Raw genomic sequence first — 23,954 nt, 5'->3', positions numbered from 1 at the left:
ATAATTTATATAGCAATTGATAATCTGTGAGAATTCTATTAACACTGTATCCTCTTGAACATTGTCAATCTTTTAAATTTTAGACATCTTGTATGTGTTTAGTGGTAACTCATTACTATTTTAGATTTCATTTTCTTGATATCTAATGATATTGCATATCTTTTAATTCATTTATTGGTCACTTATGTCTTTTTTTTTTAGTGAAATATATACATTAGTAGGTTTTGTGTCCATTTCTTTTTTTTTATTTAATTTACTTCTCTTTCTCCATTTCCTCCTTTTTTTCTCCTCCTCCATCTTTTTTTTTAGCTAGCAACTTTTATTAATAATACATATACTAAAATAATAATAATAATAATACATATACTATTCTGAAGGCACGTCTGATGGTGTATTTTATAACAGAGTAAGCATCCAGGTATGTGTAGCATATGATTTCTTTGGGATCTCCCCTTTCTGAATTCTCAGTGGAAGGCTGGAAGTGCACTGTAAAGACTGGAGACCCACAGTTTGTCTCTGCAAGCTTGCACAGGCACCACTGTAGGATGTAATGTCACAGAACTGCAAACTAGGAACTTCTTCAGTGTACGAAACACCATTCAGGATGACTGCTTCTTGAATGTTTTCCTCTTTTAAGGTATTGATCTTTTCTTCGTCTGGAATGGTCTAGAGTTTAGGCACATCATCGCCAGAAGCTAGTTGGGCTACCTTTTACCTTTCCTGAATGGCCAGGCTCTTCCATCACATCTTTTACTTGCCAAAGGGAGGCAACTTCTTCGACTTCTTTATAAATGAAATGTATAGCTGGGGAGGAAAATAAGATTTCTTTCTTGTATTCTACTTTTTTGCCGAAGTTTCACTTGGAAGATTTCTTTGTTCTGAGACTTAGCTCTAGAAATATGCTCTGCACATCTAACTAACCCATTTTCCTTAACTGAAGCTGTATCGGATCCAGTCATTCCTTCCATCAGCACAGCATCTTCATCAGTGCTTCCTCTATGAGACCGCCTATGATGTTAACACTGTGATGAGATTCTCTGGCATCAGTGTCTATAGTCTAGTCTGATTCTGTACCATCAAGTAAGCTGTATGGATTGCTGCCTGGATCTTTGAGCACAGATGTGATGGAGGATTTCTCACCATATGGTCCACCATGATCTTGACCCCCTGAAATACTTCTGCCTCTTCCTCCGTGTTTCCTGCTGTCACACTGATGGGGGCTCTCGCAGTAGTCTTTTCCTGGCAGTGACCAATCCCTCATCGTTTTATGCTCAGATTCTGTTTTAGGGGGGTTGACAGCTCAGAGTTTGTACTGTGACGGAAGGTGTAATTAGGCCCTCGATGACCTCTGCCTCTTCCACCGTAATACCCGGAAACTTGTACAGAAGAGATGGTGCTTTCATCAGTGTCATACCCTTTCTCTTTTTCAGGCCTTCTGGTGGAGGAAGGTCTGAAACCCATACCAATCTGTCATAGCTGTTTACCAATCAGTAGGCATTTCATTCTTAGCTGTTCTACCTCCTTTAGATAAGCAATTAGATACTCTACAGGAACTTGCATGTTTCTGATGCTTTCTGTAGTGCCAACAAATACAAATGGAACCATTTCATCTTCTCTAGGTAGTTTATTTAAAAAATTTTTTATTTATTGATTTCAGCAAGAGAACAAGGTGGTGGGGGGAGAGAGAGACAGGAACATCGAGCTGTTTCTGTATGTGCCCTGACAGGGATCAAACCATTAGCTTTTGTGCCTTGGGATGATGCTCTGACCAACCAAGCTATCCAGCCAAGGCTCTATGGTAGTTTATTTTTATTATCTCCTTCAATTCCCCCTGAACCACAACAGATTTGTCTACTTTTTCTTGACTAACATTGCCATTTTTTCCAATTACTTTTCCTTGGAATCTGAATAAAATCCTCCACAAATTCCAAGAAACCTCTAGCCTTCTCTTCTCTTTTTTCTTTTCTTTTTTACGGCATCAGCAGTCTCTCTGCAAACTCTAAGTTTCCAGTATCTCCCTCTAGCTCAAAACCTGTAACCCCAGGAAACTTTCTAGCTTGATGTTAATACGATGTTACTACCATGTGTTTCTAGTGCCAGGCCCACCAAATCTTCTCTCACAATAAATTCCTCATAAAATACTTCTGCAAGTTGTTTTATACATTCTAAATGCTTGGTGGCCTCTTCCTTTCTGGACATAAACATCAACTTGGTATGACTAGTTCGCAAACTATGTCATTTAAAATAATCACAGTGGCTTCACTGGCTGACAGTATGATTAGCTGTGTGGTTTCTGGGTGGTCAAAAAATTCAGCATGTTTTTACTGCTTTCTTAAAATCTTTGTGTGCATTTTCATTAGCACATGCTTCTCTCAAATGTTCAGAAACATCTACTGTGTATTTAAAGAAGGTTTCTTTTTGATAGGTTTATTTTGATTGGCAGGCTAAAGTCATTCAAATGTAACTATTTTATTGTAAGTGGCATCACAAGCAGCATATTGAATGACAGAAAATTCTTTCATTTCTCGAATGTGAGCCAACCAACATTCGCAAGGTTCTTGGTCATTTGCTCTTGACTATGCCTCTATTTCATCTCCTTCACTAATTTCTTTTTAAATCTGAAGTGGTGGTAGTAATCTAACTTTATTAAATGGAACCTGAAGTTATGGTTGCTAGTTGCTCTTGACAACAACTGTGAGTAAGTCTTCATGAACATCTTTGATAAACTCTTTGTAGAAAGCCCCTTTGGGGCCATGAACTTCCCCCTGCTCTTCCTCATCCCCTCATTCTTCCTTTGAGTTCTAAGAGTATTTTTTAAAATATATATTCTGAATTTCAGTACCTGTCAGATACTATATTGCGAACATTCTCTGCCAATGTGTCTAGTCTTCATGTTTTCTTGAAAAATATTGTTGGCCCTGGCCGGTTGGCTCAGCGGTAGAGCGTCGGCCTGGCATGCGGGGGACCCAGGTTAGATTCCCGGCCAGGGCACATGGGAGAGGCGCCCATTTGCTTCTCCACCCCCACCCCCTCCTTCCTCTCTGTCTCTCTCTTCCCCTCCTGCAGCCAAGGCTCCATTGGAGCAAGGATGGCCCGGGCGCTGGGGATGGCTCCTTGGCCTCTGCCCCAGGCGCTAGAGTGGCTCTGGTCGTGGCAGAGTGACGCCCCGGAGGGGCAGAGCATTGCCCCCTGGTGGGCAGAGCATCGTGCCGGGTGGATCCCGGTCGGGCGCATGCGGGAGTCTGTCTGACTGTCTTTCCCCGTTTCCAGCTTCAGAAAAATACAAAAAAAAAAAAAAAAAAAAAGAAAAAGAAAAATATTGTTATATCCAAGAAGCAAAGTTTTAAAGTTTGTTCTTTAAGTAAGAAACTTTATTGTTTGTTTTTTTTTCCCATGGATAAAGACCATTTAAATGATCTGGTAACTTTTATTTTTTTTGGAATTTATTATTTTCTAAACTTACATAAAGATTCTTAATACAAGTGTAGAGACATGTATCAAAAATGGAGACATAGAACAGTATACATAGGTGTAGAGATTTTCCTAAATTTATTTTAAGATTATTTTATGATTTTGTAACTGTTATAAAACCAAATGAAACATATTTCATGGTCTAATAATGTCTTTTTGATGAATTTTATCTTCATGTCTCCTATCACAAAATACATATCTCCATTGATACATTTGACATTTTTATGGTATGACTTTATTTTATTGTTTAGAAATCTTTCTTGACAATTTAATGAAAAATACTTATTATCTCAGTGTCTTTTAAAGCTTTTTTTTGTACACAATGTCCCATGTTATACTATACTTTCAAATCTACTCTTCTGAAAGTGTGAAGGTCTCTTTTTGGGTTGTCATAATTCACATTCAAATAAATTTTTGGCAAAAGTTATTTTACTCAGAGGTTGTCTCATTTGTCTAAAGGTTTCTTCCCACTTTTTTTTTTTAAGCAGCAGAGGAGAAAATAACAAAATGCAAACAACAGCTATAGTGCTGAGAATTATTTATACTGGTGTCTAAAATCTTGTATCTAAGTTATAAGATATGAATAAGTAAATTCAAAATGTCATTTTGCATTTGAAGAATAATTTTTTCACATTTAAAACATGCATATGAGATTTAACTAGGGTTTTAGGTATTTTAGATTTTGTTGTTTTTTGACAGAGACAGAGAGAGTCAGAGAGATGGACAGATAGGGACAGACAGGAAGGGAGAAAGATGAGAAGCATTAATTCTTTGTTGCAGCATCTTAGTGTTAGTTTTGATTGCTTGTTCATTGATTGCTTTCTAATATTTGCCTTGACTGGGGCGGGGGGCTACAGCAGAGTGAGTGACCCCTTGCTTAACCCAGCGACTTTGGGCTCAAGCCAGCGAACTTGGGCTTCAAGCCAGTGACCTTTGGGCTCAAGCCAGCAACCATGTGGTCATATCTATGATCCCATGCTCAAATCATCAACCTGCACTCAAGCTGGTGAGCCTGCACTCAAGCCAGATGAGCCTGTGCTCAAGCTGGCGACCTCAGGATTTTGAACCTGGGTCCTCTGCATCCCAATCCAATACTCTATCCACTGCGCCACCACCTAGTCAGGCAGGTGTTTAGTTTTTAATGTATTTTTTTCTTAAAAAACCATAAGCTTTTGCCTGACTAGGTGATAGCGCAGTGGATAGAACATCAGACTGAGATGCGGAGGACCCAGGTTCAAGACCCTGAGGTTGCCAGCTTGAGCGCCGGCTCATCTGGTTTGAGCAAAGCTCACCAGCTTGGACCCAAGGTTGCTGGCTTGAGCAAGGGGTTACTCAGTCTGCTGTAGCCCCACAGTCAAGGCACATATGAGAAAGCAATCAATGAACAACTAAGGTGTCGCAAAATGCAACGAAAAACTAATGATTGATGCTTCTTGTCTCTCCGTTCCTGTCTGTCCCTGTCTATCCCTCTCTCTGACTCTCTGTCTCTGTAAAAAACCAAAAACAAAAACATAAGATTTTAATATTTTTTTAAAATTAAGAAAATTTTAATTAAAATATTATTTATAATAAGTTAATTATATATCCACTTGTGGCCTGTGGAAAATAATTTGAGTTTTTGTGCATATACAAGTCTGAACACTACTTGAAATAACTGGTTGCCTTTAAAATCTCAATACCTTGAGAAGACATTTGGAAAAATTGAACTCACATTGAATTGAATGGATTTGACTTTGTACACAGGGGAGTAAAGGAGAGAGCCAAGGATGTTACAATCTTGATACCTAGAGAAGTTACAAGTCCATTTCCTATAGAGGACCTATTCTTTAAATGAAATTTCACATACCATTTAGATATTTGCATAGAAGTATTAACAGAAGACCTTTCCAAGGATAACATCTAGAGGTGTGAAGGCAGTTCTGAAAGGAGAGACAACCAGAATTCTGTCCAACTTGCAGAAATAACACCCGTTGAGCCCAAGATTAGGGCCTGCACATTTAAAGAAATTATCACCATGTTGGGAGATATAGAGAATTAGTGAGATTCTTGGACTTATAGCCAGAAGTGACAGTTGACAAGGAAGAACATCAAAAAGATTTATGTGTGTGTTTTTTTCTATGGGAAAGGACCAGCAATGTCAATCTCCCCTGGGGACCTGTTAAAAGTTTAGATTTTCAAGTCCCATCCCAGATCCACTGTATCAGCACCTTTGGGATTGGAGCCCAGCAGTATGTTTTAACAAACACTCCAGGTGACTATGATGCATTATAAAATTAGGGACTAACTTTACAGGGAAAGTAACCTGAACTACACATGAGTCCTATCCTGTGGGTTTTTAGCCCATTTACCTGAACAAGTCACTCAACTGGAATGTATTAATGCTACTTTATTGAAAACTGTGAGTAATATTGTTATATTGATTGTCTCAACACCCATGAAAATGACCAATAAAGTGGAATTCAATGTACGAACCTAAAATGATGAAGATCAAACACTGAGTTATGAAACAATTGAGTGGGCTTGGGAAAGCAGATGCTGAGTCAGCAGTGCCACAGGCCACCAGTACATACCGGGAACAAGGAATGTGGACACCCTTACTGCAGAAAACTAGATCCTGTGGGCTTTTTTTCCTCCCGGGGACTAAAAGAAATGTGCAAGATCCCCCTCACTGCTGGATCATTCTCATCACCATAGCAACATGCTCTAGAATTCCCCATCATGGTCTCACATCTCCAACACCCTATTTCTATCCTCCTTTCTAGAGCAATTTTTACAGAAAGAAATGTCTATACTGTATTTTTTCAATTCCTATTCACACTTAAAAAAAAACTGATATAACATTTTTCTAATTGCACAGCTAATAGGCGTTAAATGTAAAAAGTCAGAATATGGATAAGAAAAGGAAACACATTAAAAACTATGAATAATTCCTACACCCAGAGAAAATCAAGCTTCAAATTGAGTGTAAGCTCTTCCATTTTAAACAATTTATAATCTTATCAAGCAATACATATGTATGTTTTTTAAAGAACAAAGACACTGGGGAAGGAAAACTTTTTTTCCCACTTTACTTACCCCTGATTGTGGTTCTCTGGAGACAACACTTAACCTCTTCAGGACAGAAACTGAGGTTAGCTTCAAAGATCTGCTCCTGGCTGGCCATGTACTTTGTTCAAGTAAGTCACTTAGCTCCCGGTACTTTAGTTGATCCTTCTCCATTATAGGTGTAACAATATTACCTACTAATAGGGTCACAATGAGAAATTGGACCCAAAATTAATGGAACAGTGTTTAGCACATTGTAATTAATATACAAGTATTACTGTACTTGTTTTTGTTATTCCTATTTATTGCATAATTCTAAGTGCAATGTGCATATTATTATGTCTTGATTTTTAATATGAAGATAAGAACTATAGACTACCTTTTGTGTACACACACACATACACACATATATCATCTTCCTTATCCATTGTTGGACACAGGTTGTTTTCCTATCTTGAAAACATATTTAATATGTTGAACTTCTATTATTTAACTTTCTTTGCTATCATTTCAGTGTAGTTTTGGGAGCAAATTAAGGTAAACACATGTGTTCTACCCACCATCTTGAACTGCAAAATTCCACTGACCCTTCTTCACCCACCAGGTTCTAGTTTCTGACCCACCACTCCCCTGCTCAGGATTGAGTGACTAACAGCTTCCATACTGTCAAAGCCAAAGGCAATCTCAGCCTACCTCAGGTCCTCTCAGCAGCACTCTGCACCACTACTGTTCCCTTATTATAGCACTTCGGTTTTAAGCTTCCGTGATGTCATCCTCCCTGAGTTGGTCTTTCTCCTCTGCTAGACTTCTATATTGGGGACTATCTCAGGTCTTTGTTCTGGGCCTGCTTTTCTTCTCTCTCTATATCCTCTCTCTTTAGACAATCCATTTTTTTTTCTGATGTAGTTGAAACAGTACCTAAATGCTAATGCTTCAAAAAATTATTTTTCTATGATCTTCCCCATATACATCAAATGGGATAATCAATGTCTCCAGTGCCTAAAAGTTACCTTAAAATGAACATGGCCAAAGCATATATCTTGATTCCTTACACTGCTGCACATGTCTTTAAAATTTTTTAATTAAAAAAAAAAAGACTTAAGAGTCACTTTGACTCTTTTCAGTTTCTTATTTTAGATATAAATTTAACATTTAAACTTGTCAATTTTAGCTGCAAAATATATCCTGAATGCATCTATACTTCCCACTTCCTCTGCTAATGCTCTAGTCTTGGTCATCCATCTTATCTCGCCTGGGTTCCTACAGAAGTCTCGTTTCCATTCTGATCCTTTATAACCAGAGCTTATTGTTTTTTCACATAGGCAAACAAAGAGAGAAAAAAATAAGAGTCCACCTAAGTTTTTTTCATAGCCACTAACTTCTAAAAATAAGACAAAGCCAGTCTGATCTATCAAGGCACAGCTCCACCCATCACATCACTTTCTGGGACATAGTGCTTTCTAGCAGTGCAATCTGAAATTACCCATTTGTTTGCTCTGTCACTGGCAAATTTCCCTATCGCCTAAGACTCCTTGATAGGGAGTCGTATGCCTGGAATATCCAAAGAACAGAGAACTTGTAAGTTATGCTTGCAAAGTATTGTTTGAGAATAAATTGATGAGTGGATCAATAAAAAACATAATGGAACTTTTGCTTATTTGGAGTGTTTATATTTTTACACAAAATTCTTAAGGAAAAAAAATGTTATAAGACCCAAATAAGTATTTCAAAGTGGAATTATTGAATTTCAAGTGTTTATGGAACATATATTTGTCCTTGTACCATAAGTTCATGCATGTGAAAAGATGATTGTTTTGTTTACATCTGTGCAACCTTACAATTAGATGTAAATGTGAACAAGTTAGTGGTTTAAATCAAAGCACATTCCAGTTAGAACATTTAGTTGTTTCACTTAGATATGAATGCTATCCACTAAATGTATAGTTTACTTTTCATAAAATAGAAACTATGAGTTGATGCAGTAAGAGTAATACTGTGAAAAGAAATCTCATCTATTCAGAAATTATTTGTAAGATGCTATTGTCTGGTAAGCATTCCATAATGTAACCCCTTGATAAGAGAACCCTAAGGTGACTGTATTTTAAGACGTTGCCAAAGATAGCAATAAAAGTCTGATTGTGAAATGTCTTTTGTTAATTGCTTGTTCTGCTCTTCTGCTTTCAGAATAGAAAGAAGTGCTTCCTTCAAAAGTAGAATATTAGTTGAGTAACTCAAATCTAAATTGGATATTAACAGCAGTAGGTGATATAAATGGAGAAAAAAATATGTGTTTCAGATGTGAGATTTTTAAGGTTGATTTTAATGCAGTCTAACATTCCGGTGAGGGTAAGCCTACAGTTCTTAATGGTTTAGTCCGCGTAGCACTGCAGTAGCCAGAGGTTTTATCAAAACAACAACAACAAAAAATAATTAAGGACAAGGAATGTGCATTTACATCTTCGCTACCTAAATAGACACATTTAAGATTTTTATTTTTTAAAAAAAGTATATTTAAGGATGAGAAATGTTTTTACACCTTAGCTATCTAAATACACACACTGAAGATTTTTATTAAAAAAAAACCCAACATATTTAAGGACAAGAACTGTGTTTTTTACATCTTAGTTACATAAATAGACATGATTAAGGGAAATAATTTAAGTGCATGTAAATTTTCAAAATAAGCTCCCAATCATATTTATTCAAAATCCAATATTATATTTTTAAGTAGTGTCAATAGTGATTGTTGAGATATCTAAAGATTATGTTAACTAATGAACTATTCAACTTTACATCTTTCTTTTAAAAATCAGAATTTCATATCACACATAAAATTTAAGAAAATGTCAGTTCTTCATGATAATGTTTTAAAATGTATAAAATTACTAAACAACTTGAATTATGGGTAACATAATTCAAGTTGTTGACCCTTTGTGTCCCATCTTCTGTTTTTGATTTTGTGTTTCTCAACTTATGTAGTGTTTATTGATTTTAGAGAGGAGAGGAGAGAGAGAAAGAAGGGGGTAGGAGCAGGAAGTATCAACTCATAGTTGTTTCCTGTATGTGCCTTGAGCAAGTCTGGGGTTTCAAACTGGTGACCTCCCCATTCCAGATAAACACTTTATCCACAAGCTATTACTATAGTACCTTTAATTTCTACCCCAACCCTGCTATTATTCTCATTTTCTATATAATGAAACTGATATTTAGAGAACATTTCTAAAATAAGACATATTAAATGTAAAGCCTAAAAATTCAAAATGATTTATATCACTCTAAAGCTAAACCACAATCAAGTTCAAATGATTTAGAGATGTTTACCTGAAACCTATGTGCTCTTATTGATCAATGTCATCCAGTTACATTTAATTTTCTAAAACAAACAAAATTTTTTTTAAGTTAGGTATTTTGTAGAATGTCCCCCCCCAAAAAAAGGGATTTTGTATTCATCTTATTTGACAGAAAAATAAAAATAAAGTTAAACCTCTTAACCTTAGGTCTCACAAGTTTGTATTTATTAATTTTTGTCAGCTATCTCTTTATTATACACTAAAGGTCTAAGATGTCTTGACTACCAAGCAGAGGCTCATGTTGCCTGAATGGTGCTGACCCATCCAGGGGATAGTAGTTCCCTCTTCAATAGAATGAGGTTCCTCAGTGTAGCTTGGTGTGGAGAACTACAGCTTTTCAGAAATCTTTGTAGTGATTGAAAATTGAAGTTATCAACCTTCTAACTAGTTTTAGTGGAAATGACATGAGCTTCTGGACATCCAACAGTAAGCTGGAATTTTAGTAGTCTTTGGAATTTTCCACGAAGACCATTATGTTATTTGCATCTACTGACAGGTTCATTTTTTCTTTTCTGATCTGCATACTTTTAATTGCTTTTCTCCCTCCATATTGTTCTGGTTAGAACTTCCATTATCTTAGCTACGGAAGAAACACTACTGTATACTGACCACTCCTTGGAAGTATGTTCTCTAAGATCTTGTGACATAGACACATAAGATTTTATCATGTTGTTTGTGCTATATTTGGCTTCTGAAAATGCCATGATATTCAAAAAAGCCAATGGCTTTACAGAGATAGGGAACATGGTTGGAATAGTAATTTTTGTGTGTATGTGTGACAGAGACAGAGAAAGGGACAGATAGGGACAGACAGGAAGGGAGAGAGATGAGAAGCATCAATTCTTCATTGCAGTACCTCAGTTGTTCAATGATTGCTTTCTCATATGTGCCTTGACTGGGGGGCTCCAGCAGATCAAGTGACCCCTTGCTCAAGCCAGTGACCTTGGGATCAAGCTAGTGAGCCCGTGCTCAAACCAGCGAGATCAGGGTCTCGAACCTGGGTCCTCTGCCTCCCAGTCTGACACTTTATCCACTGCACCACTACCTGGTTAGACTGGAATAGTAAATTACTTAAGCCATGAGCTCACTTCTCCCATTTGTTTGGCATAAAATGAGCTCATGTTTTATTCTAAAGGCTCTAGTTCTACAAACTGGCAAAACTGTGGAAAGTGGTTGACATGCCGTGAACCTCTACTGGGCTGATTAAGGTCAAACATACATTGATGAAATCCAAAGCTCTTCCAGTTATACAAACCAAGTAAGACTTCAGTGGGCTCTCGATCAGTTTCACTCCTAGGGACACTGTGAGCAGTTAGATGACATTCAAGCTTCCAGTGGCTCAACCATTCTGATATATTCTGACAACTGCTTTGGATTTGCCACCCACTGTGTTTCCTGATCTCGGGCAGGTAAGTGCTTCCACCTCATCCCCATCACTCTTGTGTCTCATCATCTTCATAGAATTAGAGAGTCTACTTCAACGGTAAAAGTTTTCACTGTTGTTTCTCACCTACAGAGCAGAAGTAACACAGAGCTCTTCACAAATACAGGTACAGCCTCCACCGATGTCTTTCTCAGAGGCTGGAGGAAGGAGCTGACTTCAGAACTCTTGCTGTTAGGAAATGAGTGAGCAGCTCTGACATAAAAATTTCACCCAGAATTTCAATCACCATAAGCCTTTGATTATTTTCCTCTAAAGTATACCAAAGAAATTCTAAAATCTAATGTTCACTTAGTGTGGACCTTTTTTGGGGTCCAGGTTTCCAAATATTGATTAAGCAAATTATTGGAGCCATTACCCAGCCACTCAAACTGAGAGTCTCTGCATAGAGCAGCCTGATTAATATATTCAACTTGATCCAACATTATAGTTTTAGGTTATGTCCCCACACATTTTTCTCTAGGTTTGTGTTAAAAACTGGAAAAATCATGAATTCTTTTTGCATGTAGGGTGACTCCTCCTGGGTCATAACTAGCCAGACTCCCCGAAGCCTGCTGGGACATGCTCCTGGTCTAGAAATACTAATAATAGTTAAAGGACCTGAAGAGGATCAGCAGTGCCCTGCAAAGCACCTACTTCACTGGGGGCAATGACAGGTTTTCAGGCAAGAACAGACTGCCTTCTCAGAGCGGGGCGTGAAGATTGCTTCCACAGAGGAATGAAGCTTTAGTAGAATGTAGGGGTTTACGGTGTTGAACTGCATCACATTCTGTCTGTAAGTCTTCATGCCAATTTTCAGGTCTCACATACTTCCAAGTCTGACCTTAATGTTAATGGAAGAAAGGCTGTGGAAGTGGGAATTCAGTTTGAATACCAATTCCGTCATCTGCAGATTAGAACTGGGGCTTAGTTTTCAGAAATCTTGATCCTGAAGCTATAAGAAATAGGGTTTGTTTTAGCATAGTGATAGAAGTTCTCTGGTCCCTTACTTGAAATTTTAGCTAGAATTTAAGTCCTGAGCTTATGATTTTCTTTCTCCAAATTCTCTGTGCATAAGAAGCTAACCATCAGCTCTATTATTTTCCTTATTTTACACTAAAATATTATATGGTAGCAAATGTTTGGTCACACAATGCCTGGCCTTCTGTTACCATTTGATTATAGGTGATAATAAAAGTAATTCTTTTTCCACGGTATGTTGTTGGCTATCATTGTCTGGTTTACTGATGAAAACACGATCATTAATGCTTTTTAATATAATCAAACCAGAGAACTAATTACACATTTCCATCTGTAAGGTTCTGTTCTCCAGACCAATTTCTGACTCCAATAATGGTATCAGTCACTGTTCTGTGCTAGAAGAACCTACATGGATATTATAGAATGAGGGGCTAATTATATGAAATTGAAATCTTACACAATTATTTTAAAAGATAGAAAATAAGAGTTTTATTTTTTAGGCCTTTTGGAGGAATTAGAGATTGAGAGAAGTCACTAAATATTTCTTCTGTAGCCAACCAGTTTTCAGGTGCCAGACTGGAACCACAAAGGACACATGTTGGAAGTTTGAAAGCAAAATATCAGCAATCCACAGCATTCCAAATAATCAACAATTGTTTGTAATTTTGACTATGGGTATTGGCATTTTTCCATTGCTCATATATATATGTCATCATCCATCCATTTTGATGGAATAGAAGGTACACTGTGTAAAAAAATAAAAAAAATATATAAATATATATATAATTTCTAATGCAGGCATGAACTTATATAAATATTTATTTAAAGGGAAACTAGTAACCACAAATCAGTAGGTTCATTTTATTTTGCACTGATATTTATTTCATTTTTTTCTTGCTGAGCTTAATTTTGTAAAATTTTGTGTAGAGAAGTTCAAAGCAATTTAAACAGCAGGAAATTGCATTTATTATGGTGAAAGTATTAAAAAACAAAGAAAAGGACTGCTGGGAGAATTTATTTTGGTAATTCTACCCAGAGGGCTAAGGTTAAAGATTCAATTTATACTCAACAGGAATGAAGTAGTAAATAGAGGAGGCAGAGTGACTTAGTTAGCAAAACACATTTCTGTGGTACAAATTAGTCCATGTGAAATGGTCAGATTCATTTGAAATGGGGACTGGAAAATCTCATCAGAAAATTGAGCATTGGGGAAAAACCATCTGAGTTCATTTTGCAGTTAGGAAAAGTTACACAGATAATTTTCAGCACAGTTCTAAGATGCAAAGGGAACAAAGAGACTAGCTCTTGGCTATGGTAGATTAAGAGTCTTTCAAAGACATAACATTTATTAGAACTTAGAGAATTAATAGGCCTTTTCTTGATGCTACTTAAAGAATAGATGGTGATATTCTAGCTATGGCCATCAGCAGGTACAACGTTATGGGGATCATGGATGGCCAGAAATGTGTTGAGAAGAGGGTAAAGCAAAAGTTAGAACCATTGTCTGTTATGTAATCAGTGGTGATGGTCTGGGAGGTGGGCTCTTGTCGGTGAGGAGGAAAGAAGAAATGAGAGGGTTGGTTCAATAATGATTGCCTAGGGCTGTCTCAAAAATAATTTTTGTAGAATAAACTAAGAAGATTGTATGGAGGAGAATTAACAAATATATCCAAAGTAATAAAATGATTAAAATGCATAATATTTTAGGAAACTATAGCAAAAAAAAAAAAAGCAGAGAATAGAACTGGTGTTGGAAAAGAAAAAAGTGCTATATAAGATTCAGCTCAATCTGAAGCTTTGGAAGAATGAATAATTGTGAGCAAATATTAGAGAGATGGTAGATAAACATTTAGAGACATTAAGAAAGAAAAGGCCAAAGAAAATGATAACAATATGGCTTTCAAATTATATATTGAACTTCTATTCAGTATTTTCACTTAACATTATTTTATATATTCATTACTATTATTTTAAAACAGTCTTCAAAATAACATTTTAATAATGAAAATATTTAACTTATTATATGAATTATGATTTATTTAATCTTTTGTTAGCTCTTATTTTGATATTTAAAAAAAACAACAGCTGATGAGCATCCAAACACAATGTAAAACAGTTTTCGTAGGGAAATTTTCTTAAAGAGGAATTATTAAATCAAGGGATTAAATAACATTTAAGTCTGGAAAAATGATGCCCTCCAAAAATACAAAACAGCTAGTTGCACATTAGTAATGCGGGAGAAGGTTTGTATCATTATACGCAAGTCTAAACTCAACATTAACATAAAAATTATTTACCAGTTTGAGGTGTAAAAATGGACATTTTATTGATTTGTTTGCTAGTAATACTGGTTATTTTTAGTATGCTTATTTAAGATTTGCATTAATCTTATCCATTTTCCAATTTTCTATGAAAACTCAACTTTAAAAAATTGTCTCTAATGTGAGCACCATAGATAGATGTTGACAAATCATTATATTTACACCAGTTACATAATGTTTTTTAAATATTCTGAGAAGTGTCCCATGAATAGGAGAGTAGATTTGGGTTTAAACATCTTATTATTGTAAGAATAACTTAAATTTGAATAATAAATGAAATACAAAATTATGACTCAAAAAAATTTGGAAAAAATTGTTAATTACTGAACCAAATATATGTGGCATATAAATTATATAATATATAAATTATTGAATAACTATGATGGGTATATATTTTGATATATATTAGTATGTGATATATATTATATTTTGTTATATATTACTTATGTGAATACTGTTAGTATTTACATAAGTAAGACTTATGGAAAATACAAAACACTTTTTAGCAAAAAGTCTAAAATTTTAACTATAATTTATTCCAGCCTGACCAGGTGGTGGTGCAGTGGATAGAGCGTCAGAGTAGGATGTGGAGGACCTAGGTTCGAAACCCTGAGGTCGCCAGCTTGAGTGTGAACTCATCTAGCTTGAGCATAGGCTCATCAGCTTGAGCGGGAGGTTGCTGGCTTGAGCGTGGGATCATAGACATAACCCTATGGTTGCTGGCTTGAGCCCAAGGCGGCTGGTTTGAGCAAGGGGTCACTCACTCTGCTGTAGCCCCCCAGTCAAGGCACATATGAGAAAACAATCAGTGAACAACTAAGGAGACTAAGGAGTCTCAACGAAGAATTAATGCTTCTCATCTCTCTCTCTTCTAGCCTGTCAGTTCCTCTCTGTCCATCTCTCTGTCTCTCTCTCTGTCTCTGTCACACATACACAAATATATAACTTATTCCAGTACTCTGTTTTCAAATTCCTGAATTGTATTAGTAAAGAAAAAAATAATTGAAGTGAGAAGAATAATGTAAATACATCATAAACTCCTTTTCTAACATTGGTGAAATTAACAAATATAACTTTATTCTTAATTCTGATTACTAAGAAAGTAGAAACTATTAATAAAATCTTAAATGTTGATATTAATAGAAGTACTACAAGACTGTCATCCAAACTAAGTGTATATATGACAAATTTAAAAAGATTTATATAGCAAACATATGTCAAATATACAACATCAAAGCTTAAAAAAATAGCATGACACAGCTAGAAAAAAATACTTAGCCTTGGCCGGTTGGCTCAGTGGTAGAGCTTCGGCCTGGCATGTGAAAGTCATGGATTCGATTCCCAGCCAGGGCACACAGAAGAGGTACCCATCTGCTTCTCCATCCTTTCCTCTCTCCTTCTTCTCTGTCTCTCTCTTCCCCTCCCACAGCCAAGGCTCTATTGGAGCAAAGTTAGCCCAGGCACTGACAACAGTTCCATGGCCTCTGCCTCAGGCACTAGAATGACTCCAGCCACAACGGGGCAATAGCCCCAGATGGGCAGAGCATTGCCCCCTGGTAGGCATGCCAGGTGGATCCCAGTTGGGTGCATGCGGACGTCTGTCTGACTGCCTCCCTGCTTCTAACTTCGGAAAAATAGAAAAAAATAAATAAATAAAATAAACATACATACTTTAATTTCCTCAATTATTAGAACAATGCTCAACCTTTGAATTTAAAATTAAATATTATGGTTTTCAAACATGTTAGGTGCATTTTCAAAAAAAGTTAAGAACAGCAGAGTTCATGGGAAAAATCGGGTTAGGACCAGACCTCTGAAAGCAGCTTTGCCAACAGGCTCTCCCAAAAGCATAACAGCCTAACGTCTTAGAACCAAGAGAATGACATTTTAAAATTACAAAAATAAAAATGTATAGTGATTTTTATTCTAATTATCTCTAGTAAATTTAGAAGTATATTAATTTTTAAAAAGAGAAACAGCTAGACATTATGCATCTTCTGGTGAAATTTCATTATTCAAGTCTAGTTGAGACTTTAGATTCATCTAGTATTTTATACAAGTTACAGCAGATTCAAGTCAATAAATTTATCAGGAGTCCAATACTTGACAAGAAGTGTAGCAGAGTCATGAAGAAAACATGTTTAAAAAACTTACTAGTTTGGCCCTGGCCAGTTGGCTCAGTGGTAGAGAATTGGCCTGGCGTGCAGGAGTCCCAGGTTCGATCCCCGGCCAGGGCACACAGGAGAAGCACCCATCTGCTTCTCCACCCCTCCCCTCTCCTTCCTCTCTGTCTCTCTCTTCCCCTCTCGCAGCCAAGGCTCCATTGGAGCAAAGTTGGCCCAGGCACTGAGGATGGCTCCATGGCCTCTGCCTCAGGCGCTAGAATGGCTCTGGTTGCAACAGAATGACGCCCCAGATGGGCAGAGCATCACCCCCTGGTGGGCGTGCTGGGTGGATCCTGGTTGGGCGCATGCGGGAGTCTGTCTGACTGCCTCCCCGTTTCCAACTTCAGAAAAAAATATAAAAAAAAAAAAATACAAAAAAAAAAAAAAAAAAAAGAAAAGAAACTTACTAGTTTGACGTGGGACAAAATGTCCCATCTTCCAAATTCTCATTTCTTCCACCCATTCATGTGGCATCAACTACCACCTTATTAGGTGATGCACACAGTGGCCAAGACATGGAAACAACCAAAAAGCCCTTCAATAGAAGACTGGATAAAGAAGATGTGGCACATATACACTATGGAATACTACTCAGCTATAAGAAATGATGACATCAGATCATTTACAGCAAAATGGTGGGATCTTGATAACATTATACGGAGTGAAATAAATAAATCAGAAAAAAACAAGAACTACATGATTCCATACATTGGTGGAACATAAAAACGAGACTAAGAGACATGGACAAAAGTGTGGTGGTTACCAGGGGTGGGGGGAGGGTAGGACGCAGGAGGGAAGGAGGGAGAGAGTTAGGGGGAGGGGGAGGGGCACAGAGAAAACTAGATAGAGGGTGACGGAGGACAATCTGACTCTGGGCGAGGGGTATGAAACATAATTTAATGACAAGATAACCTAGACATGTTTTCTTTGAATATATGTGCCCTGATTTATTAATGTCATCCCATTAACATTAATAAAAATTTATTTAAAAAAAAATAAAAATACTTCAGACCATGGGAAAAAAAAAAGAAAGTTAAATGAAACAATATAAATACGACTCTCATGGGCATGGCACACAGCAAGTGCCTTCAAATGACAGCCTCAATTCTTTTTATATGTTTTTAATATTTAAGCAACAAACAAAGCAATATATTTGCTAGCCTCAGAAAACAAGTAATCTAATGTTTCATGTGCTCTCAGTTACTTGCAAAAGTTAAGAACTCCCTCTCCTCCAAATCACATTATAAACAAGAGAAGAAATGTTTATTAGTGCTAATGGTGTTTAGAATTTCTTGATTGTTTTTCTTATGTAAAGCATCTTGCTGAAGACATGACAGGGCTCTAATCAAGGCTGAGTCTTTCAGACATTTGTTATTGTTACTGTTCTAGAACAGGAGCATTAGAGACAGGCAAAATAATATTCCTAATTAAGTTAATGATGCTTAGTCAGTTAATCACAAGGGGTGCATAACTTTATCTCTGCAATGCATGCACCTAGAAGCTACATACTGGAAATTACACATCTCTCATGTGAAATTTAGAAAACTGGGGGTGAAATACATTTGAGGTTTTGCCTAGACACATTTTGCTGATTTGATTTTAATAGAACAAGTCTGGCAAGAATAAGGCTACCGTACTCTCTCCATGCAACAGTTTCTAACAGTGAACAGGATCAATCTGATATATTTCATTATCCTTATGAGTCAGAAGGCGCTGTTTGGGCCTGCGTGGAAATGCTGATGGCAGTGAGCCCGACATCTCTGTGGTGTGACCCACTGCACTTCACCGTCCACGTGGCAGAGCCAGACTCCGCCGGCAGTCTTGGCGTATTCATGCCAGGTTTTTATTTCAGTTGGCCAGTTTACTATAGACAGACATAGTGTGCTTTCTCCCAATCTTGATCTCCTCATTTGTATGCTAATTCTTTCCATAGTCCAGGGCAGGGTCATTTATAACACTGAACAGTGCACTGATGTTAGAGATAGATGCTTGTAGCAGTTTTCAAAAGGGCGAAAGTCAAGAAATAAAACTCTCAGAGTAGATGGCATACAGGAAGTCCCTCAAAATGATGGCCACTCATATATATATATATAATATTATTTTTATATATATTATATATACTATTTTTTAATATTTACATTAAAAAACAATTATTCTCACAAAACAACTAATTTAACATTTCCTTGCTATACTCAATAAATTCAGATATAACCAAGTTCAAAGAGGAACTAAAAGGAGAAAATTACAGGGAATTCAATTGACTATTACCTTTCCCTAAGTATGTTTGATTAAGGAATATGGGCTTTTGGGGGTTTGTTTTGCCTCTTTTTCGTGTTTGTTTCATTAGCTGTAGCCATATGATGGGACTGGGATTCCGTTTCGGCGAGCCTGTGCCCATTCAGGTCCAGTGTTCCATAAGATGAGATTAGTCCAGAAAGGAAAGCTGGGGAATAGATGGAACATTTTCTGACTGACTCCAAACATTTTTTCTATGTAATAATCTTTGCAAATAAACCCACTAGTTATTGAGTACCTACAGCATGTTTATCTCTACCTTGGGCAATATGTTTAATGCCAGTTCACCTATGTGCTGTTCAGGTATATGTTAAGCAAAGAGAAATACAAATTTGGGTCAAAGGACATATTTTGGTCTTTTTTTTTTTAAAAGAGTTCTTCTGACTCTTCCAACGTGAACTGAGCAATGCATCTTTTCTACAAGACAAATGTGTTGTCTCAATTGTGGTCCAAGTTTTAAGTATCATTAACTTCCTTCAGGCTCTTACCTCGGTCTTTTCCAAAAGCAATACTTTATTTCATTTGACTAATTTGTTCTAATTAAGCTCATTAAGTTACTAACATTTTATAGACAGTTTAATTGGTGCTTGAACCAGCAGTTTTTAAAGTTCACTCTTAGTTGATTTTACATGAACAGACTCTACTAAAAAGCATATTGCTACAGATTCTATTTATATCTTTATTAGCGATGAATACTCAGAGGGACTCACCTAACTCACTTCTCGGTTCTGTGACCCTGAGCAAGTTGTTCAACCTTTGATGCCACATTTGTCAAAAGTAAATTGATGAAAATAATAGTAGTTCTAAAATGGTGGGTGATTTTTTGTGTTAAACCATGTCAAATCATTACTATAAAGAGTTTAGCTCAGGGCCAAAGTGTACAGTTAATGTGTTCTTTGATGATGGCTGGAAAAGTATCTTTTTTTTACTTCAGTCATTTTTATTTCAGGAGGCAAATAGAAATACACTCTCTGCACTGAAGATGAAAACAATATGGCCTTGGCCAGTTAGCTCAGTTGGTTAGACTCTGCAGTGTTTTTCAACCGCCTGTCTGCAGACCAGTGCCAGTTGGCCAGAAATTTCGTGCCACTACATGAAAGAGATAACCACCCTGATATCGTACGAAGATTATAGACCCAATGATCTTAGTTGAACTAGCTTATGCTTGAGGTGATTTCTGCCTTAGCGGTCCCCAAAATAATTCTCTTCTTTTCACTGGTTTCCAAATGTAAAAAGGTTGTAAACCACTGGGTTAGAGCATCATCCCAAAACACTAAGGTAGCGGGCTGAACCCCTGGTCAGGGCACAAACAGGAAGTGACAATGAGTGCACAACTAAGTGGAACAACAAATGAGTGGTTTTCTCTCCCTCTTTGTCTCTCTCTCTCTTCCCATCCATTCCTCTCTCTGTCTCTCTAAAAGCAATCAATCAATTAAAAAAAAGATTAAAGCAATATAAAAAAATGTAGAGTAAATGCAAAAGCCATTCAATTATATTTATATAAACATATAATAGAAATATAATTCTCTGCATACTTAGAAACACTGATTTGTGTGAAAAAAATATCTTTACCTTAATGATTTAATAAATATTTTCAGGTAATTCACTGAGATAATTTTTACAATGTTGTGAAAATAAGAAAGAAAAACAAAGAAACAAATATTATAGACACACAGTGGGGTGAGGGGGATTCTCTTCAAATAGCGTTATGGCCCAGGCTAAGGGATAAAGGAAGGGTAGGTGTGGATGAAGCTCCCTCATGAGCCTGATCATATTGGAAATTAGTCTTCTCTTTATATTCTTTACACATTCAAAATATTGAAAGTACAAGCTAAACAACAATGGTAAAAATAGATCACAATCCAGAGTCTAATGACTATTATATATACACGTGTGTGTGTGTGTGTGTGTGTGTGTGTGTGTGTGTGTATTGATACCACTGGCTCATATGAAAGCTTCCATCTGATAAACTGGGGAACAATTTTTTTTTCATTTTCTGTTGCATGAGGTTTTAGAACTTTTTCTATATATCTCTGCATTGCTGATTCCAAATCTAAAATCTGTTTTTTGGTGCATGCTCTAGTATTTATGCAATTTTAATTTCTTTTTGTTACAGTTAATGGCATGCATTAGTTCTTAAATTGAAGTTAAAGGGAAATGACTCTTGGATTGAACATAACCACAAGGCAATTAATGTTTTACAAACATCACTTTTACATCACTGTAGTTGTTTTTAAATCTAAAACATTATTATCTGATAAAAAACACCCTCTTATTTTGTTTTAAGATTGAATCATGGTTTCTTCAAGTAGGCATAAATGTAAGAATAGTCCTGACACTTTCTGTTATATATGTGGCTGTTACACACTTCAACGTCAAAGGCGCAATATTTCATCATTTGTGACACGTGCATATATTGCCTATTTTTAAGTTCCGCTTGGCAATCGAGACAAGAATTGGGCTCCTCATATTGTGTGTCATAATTGTGAGGAAATGCTTTGTGACTGGACAAAAGGAAAATGCAAAGGAATGCCCTTTGGTATTCCCATGGTTTGGCATGAACCTAAGGACCACAGCAGTGACTGTTATTTCTGTCTGATCCATACAAAGGGCATCAGCAAGAAAAAATGGCATATGATCGCATATCCTAATATTCCTTCAGCAATATGACCTATCCCACACTCTGAGACACTCCTAGTTCCAGTTTTCAATGGTTTTAGTTCCTCTAAGGACAAAGAAAGTGAACATGGTGATCAAGTGTATTTTGATAAGATGCATGAGGAAATGGTTGTAGAATCTGAAGGGTCTTCTTCTGATGCCAAGCAGTCATTAACCCCTCAGCAGTTTAGCCAACCTGAATTGAATGACTTAGTAAGAATGACATAAAAGTTGTCCTTGACTTTCTGAAGTATAAGGAGCATAATTGGATCATTTGTGTGGATCTTAAAATGGTAAATTTCCTGCTAGGACAACAGAGAGGTTTCACGAAGTATCCTTGCTTTCTGTGTTTGTGGGACAGCCGAGCTCAGGAGAAATGCTGGACACAGAAGGAGTGGCTGAAACATGAAGCTCTGAAAGTAGGGATGCAAAATATTGTGAATGAACCTGTAGTTAATTGAGGCAGGATCATTTTTCACCCACTTCACATCAAACTTGGCTTAATGAAGCAGTTTGTTCAGGCTTTGAATAGAGAAAGTGAATGCTTTCAACATATTTTTTCTGCTTTTCCTGCCTTGTCTTTTGAGAAGATAAAAGCAGGTGTATTCAATGGACCTCAAATTTGAACCCTCATATGTGATGAAGAATTCTCCAGGGAGATGAATAAGGAGGAGAAAGCAGCATGGCAGTCTTTTGTGGCAGTCACAAAGAACTTCCTTGGCAACAAAAAGGCAGAAAACTATGAACTTCTGGTTCAAAGGATGTTGTTGGCTTTCTGCGAAATTGGAAGTAACATAAGCATTCAGATTCACTTCCTGAACAATCACCTTGATAAGTTTCCTGAAAATCTTGGAGCTGTTAGTGATGAGCAGACTACTGCTGGAGCATCAAACGAGATTGTCCTTAACAAGTACACAAACGCAAGAGCTACAAACGCAAATTTTTGCCTGAATAGAATTTAAATAAGTTTTGCACAAATTTTATGATTAAAGTAATTGTTTTAATATGTTTGATTTTGAAATTGTAGACAAATTCTGATGCAATCATATCTTTTAGTGTATTAGTGTATTTATTGCATTATATAAATTATTATATTTTCACAAAGATGATGCCCAAGAAGACATTCTACTTCATTATGTTAAAGTAAATATTGAAAATTTTACAATAAGATAAAAACCTAAAATTTTGAATTGCAAAATCCTCCTGTAGCTTACAGAGAAAAACTAATGTCAGATTTGAAATCAGTGCACTCGAATTAGGTAAAAACAAGTGTTTTTGTGGATGCAACAAAAATTTTGTCCCCCAGTGTAATCATTCTACTTTTTGCTTTAGTACAGATTAATCTTGCCATTTTAACTTATAGTTGCCAATTTTTATTTTTCCTATATTTTTTCATTAAAATTAATCCTTCAAACTTCAGTGAAGGTGGCTGAAGTTTCATTATTTTGATGTATAATCAAATTATTTACCTTACCAGGCATTCACTACCCACTTTTCTTTTGGAATTTTAATTCAAATCTATTTTAAAAAACAAATGTGTTTTTCTTGTTGATGAGGAAAGGAATTTAGCAGGGAAACAGGTGAAAAACTCATTAGATGAAGAGCATTTGTTTCGTGATGCCCTTCAGGATGTGATGGATTTGACAGGGAGTCACAGGTGGAATACACAAGCATGTAAATCCACTTTATGAAAGGAGTCATGGCCATTTGCCCAAGGATTCTTAACTCTCATCTGCTGAATTATGGCACCACATTGTTCTTGCCTCTGTCAGGAAATTTACTTCCAAATATTCAAATACATACATTGGTTTTAAGGTAGTTCACTTTTTAAAAGATTTTATTTATTGATTTAGTGAGAGAGGAGAGAGAGAGAGAGAGAGAGAGAGAGGCAGAGAACAGGCAGGAGGGAGGATCAGAAAGCATCAAACTCACAGTGGCTTTCTGCATGTGCCTTGACTAGGCAAGCCTGGAGTCTCGAACCGGCAACCTCAGCATTCCAGGTTGTTGCGTTATTCACTGCACCACCACTGGTCAGGTGGTAGTTCACTTCTTTTGAGGCTAAGGAATGTCTTCTATTATATTTAATTTTGGCCTCTCACCCTAAAGTGAATTGGGGTTTGTGTGGCTGGTTATGATGCACAGGCATAATTAGGCATGCAGTCCACGGTCTCAAGGTTCCTTCTCCACTTTCCTTCCGACCGTTGTCGCATTCCCCATTCCTGGTCACCACCCACATGCCCAAAGGACA

General features: G+C 36.7%; 1 pseudogene; it reads right to left on the bottom strand.

Moving 5' to 3' along the window:
* Positions 1 to 396: 396 nt before the first annotated feature.
* Positions 397 to 2,522, bottom strand: LOC136398131 (RNA-binding protein FXR1-like; annotated as a pseudogene).
* Between the last annotated feature and the right edge of the window lie 21,432 nt (positions 2,523 to 23,954).

This window comes from Saccopteryx leptura, chromosome 3 (genome assembly GCF_036850995.1).
Source record: "Saccopteryx leptura isolate mSacLep1 chromosome 3, mSacLep1_pri_phased_curated, whole genome shotgun sequence".
Lineage (NCBI taxonomy): Eukaryota > Metazoa > Chordata > Mammalia > Chiroptera > Emballonuridae > Saccopteryx > Saccopteryx leptura.
This window is presented reverse-complemented; position numbering and strand designations above follow the sequence as displayed.